Raw genomic sequence first — 14,075 nt, forward strand, 5'->3', positions numbered from 1 at the left:
TGATACCTTGTCCTCCAGAGTAGCTAATGGGAGAGGCAAGGGTACTAGTGTTAGATCTTGACCCGTAATGGCTAGATGAGGGGTTAGAGAGGAGGGCGTCTGGACAAACTTGCTCTTTCTAAAAATTTTGAGAACTCTAATATTCTTTACATCCCATGAAGGTTTTATATACTTTCCATTAGCATATACTAATTTTACATATTTATGGGGCACCGTGTGGTATCAGGATACTTATACAGCATGAACTGGTCTCATCACAGTGATTAGCCTTTCCATCGCCTATGAGCTCCTCTCTCCCAGTTCTTCATAAAATGCATAGCCGACTATCACGAACTGCAGTCACCCCCGAGCTTGCTTTTGGTTCTGCTCTGCCCTCTGCTGGCTCATGGCCTCCTCTGCTCCAGCAGATTGAAGAGCACAGGATATGTGTCTGCGTTAGGAAACGCCCGCCTGCTGAGTAAACAAGGTAGGGAAGCAGGTGTCAGAAAGATGCTGTCACGTGAGTCCCTCTGCGTCCAGCAAGCACCTCCTAAAATTCTCTTTCTGCAGAATTGGCCAAGAAGGGAATTGATGTGATTTCCATTCCTAGCAAGTGTCTTGTCTTGGTACACGAACCCAGCTTAAAAGTGGACTTAACAAAGTATCTGGAGAACCAAGCATTCTGCTTTGACTTTGCAGTTGATGAAACAGTTTAAATGAAGTTGTCTACAGGTTAGTCTTTTTTTTTTTCTCCTTCTGTCCTCTTTCGCTGACGCTTTCCACTTTTAAATGCAGGATACTTTGGTAACACTACGCACAGACACCCTGGAGTTGAAACCCCTTGCTGGCCTCTCATGTTTTCTGGGGTCAGTGCTAGAAGCCAGGACAGCCCCATTTTGTACTTGTCACATCCCTTTCTGCAGCTTTAGTGAATGGATCACGAGTGAGGTATCATCCAGTACACTTTGAAGCTGGGCTGCACAGGCTCCAAGGGTCCTCCTGGTGTCTATGTCAGCTACCCCTATTCCCATTGGACTTAATAGGCTCAGGGAACCTCAGCTCTGCTCACACACACATTAGACTCATATGACTATTTAAATCAATCTAAATAAAACTTAAATTCAAATTCCAGTGCCTTATTTATACTGCCCATATTTCAGTTTATCAGTTGCCACATGTGGCAGTGGCTACTGTTGAACAGCACAGTGGCTACTGTCCAATCATCACAGAAAGTTCTGGAGCAGAGTTTGACACACTAGGCGTAGGCCACATCTGGCTCATGATAGCCAGGCTGAAGCCAGGAGCTAGGAACGCCATCTGGGTCTATCACATGGGTGATAGGGACTCAAGTACTTGGGCCATCTTCCTCTGCCTTCCCAGGTACATTAGCAGAAAGCTGGACTGGAAGCAGAGGAGCTGGAACTAGAACTGGCACTCCAATGTAGGATGCCTGTCTCACAAGTGCTGGTTTAACCTGCACCACAACACTGGCCCCTGTATCGATAAGTTCTGGATCCATGACTTCAACCAACCATGGGTCAAAAAGATTCAGGAAAAAATGTATCTGTATTCAACATGCACAGGTTTTCCCCCTTTGTCATTGCTTCCTAAGCTATACAGTGTGACAACTCCTTATATAAAGTTTACATTGTGTTAGGTATTATGAAATATAGAGGAGCTGAAGAATAGGAGAGGATATGCATAGGTTATATGTAAATACTATGGCATTTTATACAAGAATTTGAGTAACTGTGGATTGTGGCATCGGGTTGTGGGGTAGGGGTCCTGAAATCAATCCCGTGCAGATACTGAGGGATGGCTCCACAAATACTCTTACCCTCCTCTGCATCTTTTCTCTCAGATTCACAGCAAGGCCACTGGTACAGACAATTTTTGAAGGGGGGAAAGCAACTTGCTTTGCATATGGCCAGACAGGAAGTGGCAAGACACGTGTGAGTATTCAGGGCTGGATGGGGAGAGCCTTCCTGTGGTGCAGCACTGGGCCTGGAGGACAGGGAGCTGCTTCCAGAAATTCAGTGCAGATGCTCCATATGCTCTCACCACAGCAGGTGCGGGGTGGGCTGACGTCGATCTAAATCCAGCCTCCTCCTGGCTTGTAACAGTGTGTCTCACTGTTGCAGTGGAACCAGTAGAATTCTGGCCTGAACCAAGGGCCTTGTGTGTCTGTGTGTGTGACAAAGGCAGAGAGAGACTTCCATTTGCTTGTTTATTCACCAAATGCCCAGAACAGCCAAGAGCTAGGAACTTATTTATTTATTTATTTGAAAGAGTTACACAGAGAGGGGGAGAGACAGAGATCAGAGAGATCTTCCATCCACTGGTTCACTCCCCAGATGACTGCAATGACCAGAGCTAGGCCAATCTGGAGCCAGGAGCTTCTTCTGGGTCTCCCACATGGGTGGCAGGGACCCAAACACTTGGGCCATCTTTTGTTCCTTTTTCCAGGCCATTAGCAGGGAGCTGGATTGGAAGCAGAGCAGGCAGGACTCAAACTGGCACCCTTATGGGATGCTGGCATCAAAGGTGGCACCTTAACCTGCTATGCCACGATGTTGGCCCCGAGAGCTAGGAACTTAAACTTGCTCTCTCAAGTGGGTGGCAGGTGCCCAAGCCCTTAGGCCATGATCTGCTGCCACCAAGGTTGTGTATTAGCAGGAAGCTAGAACCTCCCAGGACTTGAACCTGCTTACTCTGATAATGGAATGTTGGTGTCCCAGTCAGCATATTAACTGCTGCACCGAGTGCCTGTTCCCTCAAGGGTCTTCTCCCCCTTCCTTTTGCAGACTATGGGTGGAGACCTAGCTGGTAAAGCCCAGAATGCATCGAAAGGCCTGTAGGTATTGCATTCTGTCGCATTGGGGTTGGGCACAGAAAGGCAGGTTGTTTACTTATCCAGGCTCACTCTCTCTCAGCCCGAGATGTCTTCCTGCTGAAGAATCAGCCTCGCTACCGAAACCTGGGCCTGGAAGTCTATGTGACATTCTTTGAGATCTACAATGGAAAGGTGGCTGGCAAGGAGCTCCTTGTTTATGCTGTTGGGGTTTCTGACTTTCTAAAACCTTGAATTCTGCTAGCAATTGATAGCAGCCCAACAACCTGTTAGCTGTCAAACTTCTGATGGACCACCTGCCCTGCATGAGTAGAGGATTTTATCTGATGGTTTCATCAACAGGAATAGTAGGACGACTCCTCAGGTCTCCATCTCAGATGGGGGTTTGCCTGGGTGCACCATCATCCCTTGACCCACCTTCTCCATCACCTGCTTCCCTGATTGTACTCGTTCATTCTCCTAATTGCCCCTTCCTCTCCTATACCTCTCTCTGCTTCCTAACAGTGTGTCGGTTTTTGCGGAGTTGTCTTCCCTAGGGCAAGATTTGAGTATTAAAAGTAGCTAATATTTATCATATTCGGGTACCGTATACTAAGCACTATCTGAAGCACTTTGTGGTTTCAACTTCATGGATGAGAAACAAGGCTGGAGTGGTTAAATAACTTGCCGAAGCTGGCACAGCTGATAGTGTAGCAGAGTTGCTTCAAACCAAGGCAGCTTGGTTCAGATCCCAAGTATAATGCCCTCTGCTGGACTGGGATCTGTCAGCCTGGGTTCTCTGTCCTTGTCCAGCTGCCATGGGGGCTCTGTAGCAGGGAGGAGTTGGGTAGGGTGACTATGGTCTCAGTCTCCTGCTTCCTGTCTGGCACAGCTGTTCGACTTGCTCAACAAGAAGGCCAAACTGCGTGTGCTGGAAGATGGCAAGCAACATGCACAGGTGGTGGGGCTGCAGGGGCACCTGGTCAACTCCGCTGATGATGTCATCAGGATGATCGACATGGGCAGCACCTGCAGGTCAGAGCGCTGGAAGAGGACAGGCCAGATAACGCATGGTTCAGGTGGCAGGGTAGCCCTGAGCCCATTTTTGCTTCTAGAGTGTGGCTTCCCCCCAGCTTGGTAAAGGCTACAAAGTCCAGAGCTCATCAGAACTGAGAATGCTTTCATCTTACCAAAGAAGGCTTTGTTTGCAGGCTATTACCTTGGAGGCATGTTTCCTGACATCTCTGGGTTTTTCCTTGTTCTCTCATCCCTTTGTGGTGGAAGTTAGGAGCTCTAGGTCTGTTCCTGGCTGGAAGTAATGGAGCTGTAACTCCTCTGTGAGAAGTAGGGAACACTGCCATCAAGGCCTTAGACATGGCCCACTGTGGTGCTGAGCAGCTGCGGAGGCCCTGGAGGAGTGCTGTCCCCTGCAGGGCCGTCAGCTTTACCAGATGGTTCATTACAGCTCCCCCCCCTTCCCTGCGTGTCCTCTGTGTGACACAGGACACTGCTTTCCTTCTGCAAGTTCACATGAGCCCCCAGGTCTAGCCAAGGCCCTCACACTGAATCCATTCTGGCTGTCAAGAAAATGTGTTAGGCCAGATTAGTCTGGAGGGAGAGCTGCTGCCCAAGCAGAGCAGCATGAAGTCTGGGACAGGAACTTAGGACTTCTTAGTGTCCTGCCAGGTCCCTCCCTCACCAGAGACTGAGGTGGCCTGGACTCTGGGGTGCCGGGGGCCTGGTGACCCCAAAAGCTCATAGCCTTTTTTTTTTTTGACAGGCCAAATGGACAGTGAGAGAGAGAGAGAGAGAGGAAGGTCTTCCTTTTGCCGTTGGTTCACCCTCCAATGGCCGCCACGGCCAGCGCACCGTGCTGATCTGAAGGCAGGAGCCAGGTGCTTCTCCTGGTCTCCCATGGGGTGCAGGGCCCAAGCACTTGGGCCATCCTCCACTGCACTCCCGGGCCATAGCAGAGAGCTGGCCTGGAAGAGGGGCAACCGGGACAGAATCCGGTGCCCCGACCGGGACTAGAACCCCGTATGCCAGCGCCGCAAGGCGGAGGATTAGCCTACTGAGCCACGGCACCGGCCAATAGCCTTTCTTTGTCCTCTTGCTATAGCACCTCTGGGCAGACATTTGCCATCTCCAACTCCTCCCGGTCCCATGCCTGCTTCCAGATTCTTCTTCGAGCCAAAGGGAGAATGCATGGCAAATTCTCTTTGGTGGATCTGGCAGGGAATGAGCCAGGTGCTGCCACTTCTAGCGCTGACTGGCAGACCCGCATGGAGAGTGCAGAAATTAACAAGAGTCTCCTGGCCCTGAAGGCAGTGGGATGAGTGTGGAGGGGCTACCTTGGAGTTCTGCTGGAAGGGAGGGAGCAGTTACACAGGAGGAAAGAAGGGACCTCACTTGTTGCTGCTCTTGCTCCACAGGAGTGCATCAGGGCCCTGGGACAGAATGAGGCTCATACCCCGTTCTGTGAGAGCAAGCTGACGCAGGTGCTTTCCTTTATCAGGGAAAACTCAAGGACTTGCATGGTGAGTGCAGTAGCTTTGGAGGTGATGGTGCAGGAGGAAACAGTTGCTTTCCAAAGAGACATTTCGTCCTGTCTGTGGGCAGGAGGCTCAGCACCTGGCTGCCTGGGGAGTCCAGGCTCTAACCTGACTTCAGCACCCACCTCGTTGCCCACCCACGTGGGAAGGAAAGGAACTACCTCCTTTACTGAGAGTAAGTGCAGCTCTTGGTGGCGGTGGAGTGGGGGGTCATTCCTCTCTTACCTAGTGAGAAGGGAGTTTCAGCATTCAGAAGCCTCTGAGTAAGCAGGAGAGCCAAGCCCTGTCTTGCACGGCTTCCCTCAGGCTCACTGGGTTTCAGCCTAGAAAATGGACCAAAGCATGAGGTTCCAGCTTTGAATGATTTTTCATGCTCCACCCATTTTATCCCCAAACCCTTCAAGGTGAGGTCTACCCTCCCTTCCCTCCAGGGAACAGCCTCTCCCTACCAGCTGGGTATGCACAGCCTGGGTGCTATTGAGTGCTCTCATCTAACTGTGGGTCTTGGCAGCCTCTCTGGGAGCAGGGTGTCTAGTGCCCTCACCCTGTGATCTTCAGCCTCGAACCATCCTTTCCCTTGTTAGGGTCGAGAAACATCCGCCACCCAAGGAACGACTCCAAGAGACACTCTCTTGCAATCAGCAAGGGGTTTATTCAAACCAGCATGCTGGTGCTCTCTGAACACGCAGGAACAGAGCAGCCCCGAGAAGTCAAGGGTCAGGGTTTTTATAGGGTTTTCAGAGACATTCCACCATTTAGCAAATCATCTCACCCGCGGGAAACTCATTATCGAATCAGCCCACACCTCTGGAAACTCATTAGCAAATCAACCCACACCTCTGGAAACTCATTAGCGAATCAACCCACACCGAAGGAAACTCATTAGCATGCGCGGGGAGTTCAAAAGACATCTGGGGGAACGATGGGTGAGGCAAGGGTTACACAGCTTTGGCCCCTCATCCTCACACAGGTGCAGCTGTAAATATAAGGAACCGGAACTATACAACCCCTGCCCCACCGGGTTTCAGCTTTGGGGAAGGAGGTTTAGGCCTGCAGTTTTAATTCTTCACCCTCTTTGGCAGATTGCCATGATCTCACCGGGGGTAAGTTCCTGTGAAAATACTTTAAACCCACTCCGCTATGCAGACAGGTACTAGTACCTATAGCCAGGTAGGATGTGGGCTGGCATCGGGGAAGGAAATAGCAATGCTGGAAGGGGGAAGGCTTGGGGACCTCAGTGTCGGCTATGTCCTGTGACTCAGAAATCTGAGGCTTGGGATTTCAGCCATGATGCCAGGTCTGTCCCTTCCTCTCTGGGCCTTGGTGAATCAGCCGTGTCTGTTTCTTAACCAGATCGGCTTCATCTTTACACCACTTCTCCTTGGCTGAAGGCAAAGGTGCTCCTCCACCCCTTGTATCCCAGGTGCGGCTGCCTTCCTGCGGTGGGTGCCAGGGAGCTGCTGTGGGATCCCAGAGCTTGTTGTTTCCTCAGGGTCAAGGAACTGAATCCCCACAGTGGGCCCAGTGGAGAGAAGCTAACTCAGATGGAAACAGAAGAGATGGAAGCCAGCTCTAAGGGGGCCCGGACTGCAAGCAACGTAAGGGGCAGGGTGGGGACAGGCAAGACAGAAATGGGGCCTGCAGAGGTGGGGACTGGGCCACACTGTCTTTCTCTTGGCTCCCTTAGTTCTCCAACGAAGAGGATGAACTCTCTTCCCAGGTGTCCAGCTTTAATGAAGCCACGACTCAGATCAGGGAGCTGGAAGAGAGGGCCAAGGAAGAGCTCAAGGAAATTGTGCAGGTGGGAGGTGGCCCTCTTGGGAGAGGGGCTGGGGATCTACCCTGGCACAGCCCTCGGAGGGTCAGCACTGTGGAAAGGGCAGCAGGGCCCTAAAGCTGGAGTCTTGTACGTAGTTTATGCCAAGTGCCCAGACTTCATTACTGAGAGAGGAGAAGCCATTGGAAGCAGTTTGGCAGAGTGGTGACATGGTTGTGTCAGAGCTTTGGATGCATTCCTGTGGCCACGGTGTGGATCCTGGTTTGGGGACTAGAAAGGAAGAGCAAAGGTGGAAGAAGTAAGGAAATAGTTGGGAAGAATCCCAGAGAAATGTTGGTGCCTAGACCATGTGTGCTTGGCCATGGGATAAGACCCAAGCACTATTTAGGGAATGGAATTGGCAGGTTTTGATATCCAGCAAGGTGAAAGAATAGAGCTGCCACTCAGATTTCAGGCTTGGGCATGAAGAACAGTGATGTCATTCATTCAACACAGGGCTTAGAGACAAGTTGAGTAGGAAGAATATGGATCATGCTGAGGATTTCCCAGGAGAGAGGGGGAGGGGGCAGGATATGGGCTGTGGACAGAGGATTGGCGTCTTTTTTTTTAAGATTGATTAATTCATTTGAAAGATCTTCCACCTGCTGGTTCACTCCCCAAATGTCCACAACAGCTGAAGCTAGGAGCTTCTTCGGGTCTTCCATGTGGGTTCAGGGGCCCAAGTACTTGCACCATCCTCTGGCTACTTTGCCAGGCTCATCAGCAGGGTGCTGGGTCAGAAGTGGAGCTTCTTTATCCGCTATGCCACAACGCTGACCCTTGAGGGGTGGCATCTTGTGCAGGCATCTGTGTTGCATGTACAGCCCCAAGAATGATGTGCAGAAGTCGCTTGGTTGTGTCTGAGTTGATAGGGTCTTTCCTGTGTTGTTACAGCAAGGACCAGGCTGGCTTGAGCTCTCCGAGATGACCGAGCAGCCAGATTATGACCTGGAGACTTTTGTGAACAAAGCGGAATCTGCCCTGGCCCAGCTAGCCAAGCACTTCTCGGCTCTGCGAGGTGGGTGCGGCTGGATGGGTGCCAGCGGACTGTGGTGGCCTCTGTGGCTCCCAGGCAAAGTGGCAGAGGCAGCTCTGCTCTGAGTGAATGGGGGCCTCTGGGACTCCGCTAACCCGATGTGTCTCACTGCCCCTTCCTTCCAGATGTCATCAAGGCTTTGCGTGTGGCCATGCAGCTGGAAGAGCAGGCCAGCAGACAGATAAGCAGCAAGAAACGGCCCCAGTGACAACTGCAAATGAAAGATCTGTTTCACACCCTCCTCGGCAAACTTTGGGCACCTGTGGGTTGGCCAGGGTCTGAGCTGGGTGTCAGTAAATGCCAAGTATGGGGGCATGGGTCCCAGGGCAGCTGGGGAGGGGTCAGAGGGACATTGGATGCTATGTTCTGTTTCCTCAGTTGTCCCCTAAGGGGGCAAGCAAGGAGGACACCCTAGTTACTTGCTGTGTATTGCTTGCTGCGGGAGGGCTCCCTGGAGACAGAGAAGGAGCTGGGGTTCAGCTCTGCTGACACTGACCTGCTTTCCACACTCTTGGTCCAGGCTCTTATGTCTTCTAACTGAAAAAAAAAGTTTTTGGGATTTCCTCCTTCCTTGCTATTTTTAAAGCCTAAGAGGATCCCTGCTGTTTTATGTGTTTATTCATGTGTCTCACAATAAAGCAAGAAAAAAAAATTAGCCTTTTGAGTGGTGTAGGGGGAGGGTCTAGGATGTGTCTGAGCCTTCTGGGACACAGAACAGGACCGCAGCGTGACCTCTGGGCAGTGCTGGCTCAGTACTACCCCTGCAGTTTCTGTGACAGGCTGAAGCCTCCACTCTGACACGTTCCTCTGTTTGATTAGACACTCAGGAGGCTCTGGGCCCTTTCCTAAAGAAAGGAACTATAGAAAGGAGATGGCCTTCTGCCTATTAGAGTCTACTCAAGACAGGTTGAAAGATTCTGTGGGAACACTAACAAGAAAGTGCTTGACTTGCTGGACAGGCAAGGATCTGAAGGACCACACCAATTTGATCTCAAAAAATGAGAAGTTTGCTGAGTTGTCTGAGCCAAGCACAGGGCAGGGGCAGTTTACAAACTGGAAGACTCCACATTCCAAGTACAGAGTATGAAGTACTGAATGGTAATGAGGTCACTAGTTTCAAGGCTAGGAGCCATGGAATCAAGTGCCTGGTCAGGAGGCTTCAGTCAGGGGTATGAACAGGGGCGCTACCGCCGAAACTCCAGGGAACACGGGGGTCAGCGCACAAGGTTCTGGCCCTCAGCCTGATGCTTCCTTTGTGAAACAAGGACAGTCTACCTCCTGGTGAGAGAATTACTAGTTTCAGGAACCATAACATTTGAATTTCTGGATTGAGAAATTTGGCCTGGTCAAAAGCTTCACAAATGACACCATCTCTGTGACCTTAAAAAACCTTCCAGAAAGATGGCCCAAGTCCTTGGGCACTTGTACCCAAATGGGAGACCCAGAAGACGCTCTTGCTCCTGGCTTTGGCCTGGCATAGTCCTGGCCATTTTGGCCATTTGGGGAGTGAATCAGTGGGTGAAAGATTCTTTCTCCTCTCTATATATTTCTGCCTTTCAAATAAATGAATAAACCTTAAATTAAAAAAAAATAGCAGCCGGTGCTGTGGCTCAATAGGCTAATCCTCCACCTCCTGGCACACTGGGTTCTAGTCCCGGTCAGGGCGCCAGATTCTGTCCCAGTTGCCCCTCTTCCAGGCCAGCTCTCTGCTGTGGCCGGGGAATGCAGTGGATGATAGCCCAAGTGCTTGGGCCCTGCACCCCATGGGAGACGAGGAGAAGCACCTGGCTCCTGCCTTCGGATCAGCGCGATGCACCGGCCGCAGCGCGCTGGCCGCAGCGGCCATTGGAGGGTGAACCAACGGCAAAGGAAGACCTTTCTCTCTGTCTCTCTCTCTCACTATCCACTCTGCCTGTCAAAAAAAAAAAAAGGACCTCAATAGACATTTTTCAAAGGAGGAAATCCAAATGGCCAACAGGCACATGAAAAAATGTTCAAGATCACTAGCAATCAGGGAAATGCAAATCAAAACCACAATGAGGTTTCACCTCACCCCGGCTAGAATGGCTCACATACAGAAATCTACCAACAACAGATGCTGGCGAGGATGTGGGGAAAAAGGGACACTAACCCACTGTTGGTGGGAATGCAAACTGGTCAAGCCACTATGGAAATCAGTCTGGAGATTCCTCAGAAACCTGAATATAACCCTACCGTTCGACCCAGCCATCCCACTCCTTGGAATTTACCCAAAGGAGTTTAAATTGATAAAGAAAAAAGCGGTCTGCACCCTAATGTTTATTGCAGCACAATTCACAATAGCCAAGACCTGGAACCAACCTAAATGCCCATCAATGGTTGACTGGATAAAGAAATTATGGGATATGTATTCTTTAGAGTACTATACCGCAGTAAGAAACAACGAAATCCAGTCATTTGCAACAAAATGGAGGAATCTGGAACACATCATGCTGAGTGAAGTAAGCCAGTCCCAAAGGGACAAATACCATATGTTCTCCCTGATCGGTGACAACTGACTGAACACCAAAAAGGAAACCTCCTGAAGTGAAATGGACACTATGGGAAATGGTGACTTGATCAGCATAGCCCTGACTGCTAATGGACAACTTAATATATTATCCCTCATAGTATTTTTTTTTGTCTGTTCTACTTAATATGACTGGTTTAATTCTGTAATTATCACACAGTTATTCTTAAGTGTTGAAAATTAACTGAAATGTGATCCCTGTTAAACATAAAAGTGGGAATAAGAGAGGGAAGAGATGTATAATTTGGGGCATGCTCGGGCTGACTTGCCCCAATTGGTAGAGTTGGAAACATACCAGGGGATTCCAATTCAATCCCATCAAGGTGGCATGTGCCAATGCCATCTCACTATTCCAAGTGATCAATTTCAGTTCACAATTGATCATAATGAAAGGACTAAGAGTCAAAGGGAGCACATAAACAAGTCTAGTATCTGCTAACACTAACCGATAGAATAAATAAAGGGGAGAGTGATCCAACATGGGAAGTGAGATACTCAGCAGACTCATAGAATGGCGGATGTCCTAAATAGCACTCTGGCCTCAGAATCAGCCCTAAAGGCACTCGGATCTGGCTGAAAAGCCCATGAGAGTATTTCAGGCATGGAAAGCCAAGGCACTCTGGCAAAAAGATCTCTGTGAGTGAGATCCCAGTGGAAAGAACAGGTCTTCAAAGAGGGAGGTGCCTTTCTCTGAAGGGAGGAGAGAACCTCCACTTTGACTATGACCTTGTCTAAACAAGATAAGAGTCGGAGAACTCAAGGGGCTTCCATAGCCTTGGAAACTCATGACTGGTGCATAGGGAGATTATTGATGCCATAAACAGGAGTGTCAATTTGTAAATCAACAACAGGAGTCACTGTGCACTTACTCCTCATGTAGGATCTCTGTCCTTAATGTGCTGTACACTGAGGCTTAATGCTATAACGAGTACTCAAACAGTATATTTCACTTTGTGCTTCTATGGGGGTGCAAACTGTTGAAATCTTTACTTAATGTACACTAAACTGATCTTCTGTAAAAAAAAAAAAAAAAAAAAGAAATTATCAATTCCCAACTTGACTCTCACTGGGATTAAACATGACAATAGGTCTGATCTGATTGCATCATGATTTAAAAAAAAATCATCTATTATTTTTCACTTTATGTTTCTGTGTGGGAACAAACTGTTGAAATCCTTACTTAAGGTATACTAAGCTGATCTTCTGTATATTAAGATAATCGAAAATGAATCTTGATGTGAATGGAAGGGGAGAGGGAGTGGGAAAGGGGAGGGTTGTGGGTGGGAGGGACGGTATGGGGGGGAAAGCCATTGTAACCCATGAGTCGTACTTTGGAAATTTATATTCATTAAATAAAAGATAAAAAAAAAAACTTCCAAAACCCAATCGCGCCCCCTTCTGTAAAATGAAGCTATCAAACAACAGTTACAAGGATTTTTTTTTAACTTTTATTTAATGTATATAGATTTCCAAAGTATAGGTTATGGGCTACATTGGCTCCCCCCACACCGATGACTTCCCTCCCACTGCAACCCTCCACTTTCCCGCTCTCTCTCCCCTTCCATTCCTATCAAGATTCATTTTCAATTTTCTATATATACAGAAGATCAGTTTAGTATACATTAAGTAAAGATTTCAACAGTTCGCACCCACATAGAAACACAAAGTGAAAAATACTGTTTGAGTACTCGTTATAGCATTAAATCTCAATGTACAGCACATTAAGGACAGAGATCCTACATGAGGAGTTAGTGCACAGTGACTCCTGTTGTTGATTTACAAATTGACACTCCTGTCTATGGCATCAGTAATCTCCCTAGGCTCCAGTCATGAGTTTCCAAGGCTATGGAAGCCTTTTGAGTTCTCCGACTCTTATCTTGTTTAGACAAGGTCATAGTCAAAGTGGAGGTTCTCTCCTCCCTTCAGAGAAAGGTACCTCCTTCTTTGAAGACCTGTTCTTTCCACTGGGATCTCACTCACAGAGATCTTTCATTTAGGTCTTTTTTTTTCGCCAGAGTGTCTTGGCTTTCCATGCCTGAAATACTCTCATGGACTTTTCAGCCGGATCCAAATGCCTTTAGGGCTGATTCTGAGGCCAGAGTGCTGGTTAGGACATTTGCCATTCTAGGAGTCTGCTGTGTATCTCGCTTCCCATGTTTGATCGCTCTCCCATTTGTTTATTCTATTGGTTAGTATTAGCAGGCACTAGACTTGTTTATGTGATCCCTTTGACTCTTAGTCCTTTCATTATGATCAATTGTGAACAGAAATTGATCACTTGGACTAGTAAGATGGCATTGGTACATGCCACCTTGATGGGATTGAATTGGAATCCCCTGGTATGTTTCTAACTCTACCATTTGGGGCAAGTCAGCTTGAGCATGTCCCAAATTGTACATCTCTTCCCTCTCTTATTCCCACTCATGTTTAACAGGGATCACATTTCAGTTAATTTTCAACACTTAAGAGTAACTGTGTATTAATTACAGAATTAAACCAGTAGTATTAAGTAGAACAGACAAAAAAACTACTAAGAAAGATAATGTATTAAGCTGTTCATTAACAGTCAGGGCTATGCTGATGAAGTCACCATTTCTCATAGTGTCCATTTCACTTCAACAGGTTTCCTTTTTGGTGTTCAGTCAGTTGTCACCGATCAGGGAGAACATATGGTATTTGTCCCTTTGAGACGGGCTTATTTCACTCAGCATGATGTGTTCCAGATTCCTTTGTTTTGCTGCAAATGACTGGATTCCATTGATTTTTACTGCGGTATAGTATTCTAAAGAGTACATATCTCATATTTTCTTTATCCAGTCTACCGTTGATGGGCATTTAGGTTGGTTCCAGGTCTTGGCTATTGTGAATTGTGCTGCAATAAACATTAGGGTGCAGACCCCTTTTTTGTTTGCCAGTTTAAATTCCTTTGGGTAAATTCCAAGGAGTGGGATGGCTGGGTCGAACGGTAGGGTTATCTTCAGGTTTCTGAGGAATCTCCAGACTGACTTCCATAGTGGCTTGACCAGTTTGCATTCCCACCAACAGTGGGTTAGTGTCCCTTTTTCCCCATATCCTCGCCAGCATCTGTTGTTGGTAGATTTCTGTATGTGAGCCATTCTAACTGGGGTGAGGTGAAACCTCATTGTGGTTTTGATTTGCATTACCCTGATTGCTAGTGATCTTGAACATTTTTTCATGTGCCTGTTGGCCATTTGGATTTCCTCTTTTGAAAAATGTCTATTGAGGTCCTTGGCCCATCTCTTAAGTTGGTTCTTTGTTTTTTTTTTTTTTGTTTTGTTTTTTGTTTGTTTGTT

General features: G+C 48.1%; 1 pseudogene across 1 annotated transcript; it reads left to right on the plus strand.

Moving 5' to 3' along the window:
- Nucleotides 1-311: 311 nt before the first annotated feature.
- LOC138847470 (kinesin-like protein KIF2C) lies at nt 312-8,804 on the plus strand (annotated as a pseudogene). The gene is made up of 13 exons (XR_016227496.1): nt 312-466; nt 550-711; nt 1,841-1,931; nt 2,784-2,837; nt 2,897-3,004; nt 3,702-3,844; nt 4,929-5,133; nt 5,242-5,346; nt 6,444-6,511; nt 6,854-6,959; nt 7,049-7,162; nt 8,072-8,195; nt 8,339-8,804. The product of XR_016227496.1 is annotated as a kinesin-like protein KIF2C (transcript).
- Nucleotides 8,805-14,075: the final 5,271 nt, after the last annotated feature.

Source organism: Oryctolagus cuniculus, chromosome 21, assembly GCF_051225735.1.
Source record: "Oryctolagus cuniculus isolate XC-2025 breed Fujian yellow rabbit chromosome 21, ASM5122573v1, whole genome shotgun sequence".
NCBI lineage: Eukaryota > Metazoa > Chordata > Mammalia > Lagomorpha > Leporidae > Oryctolagus > Oryctolagus cuniculus.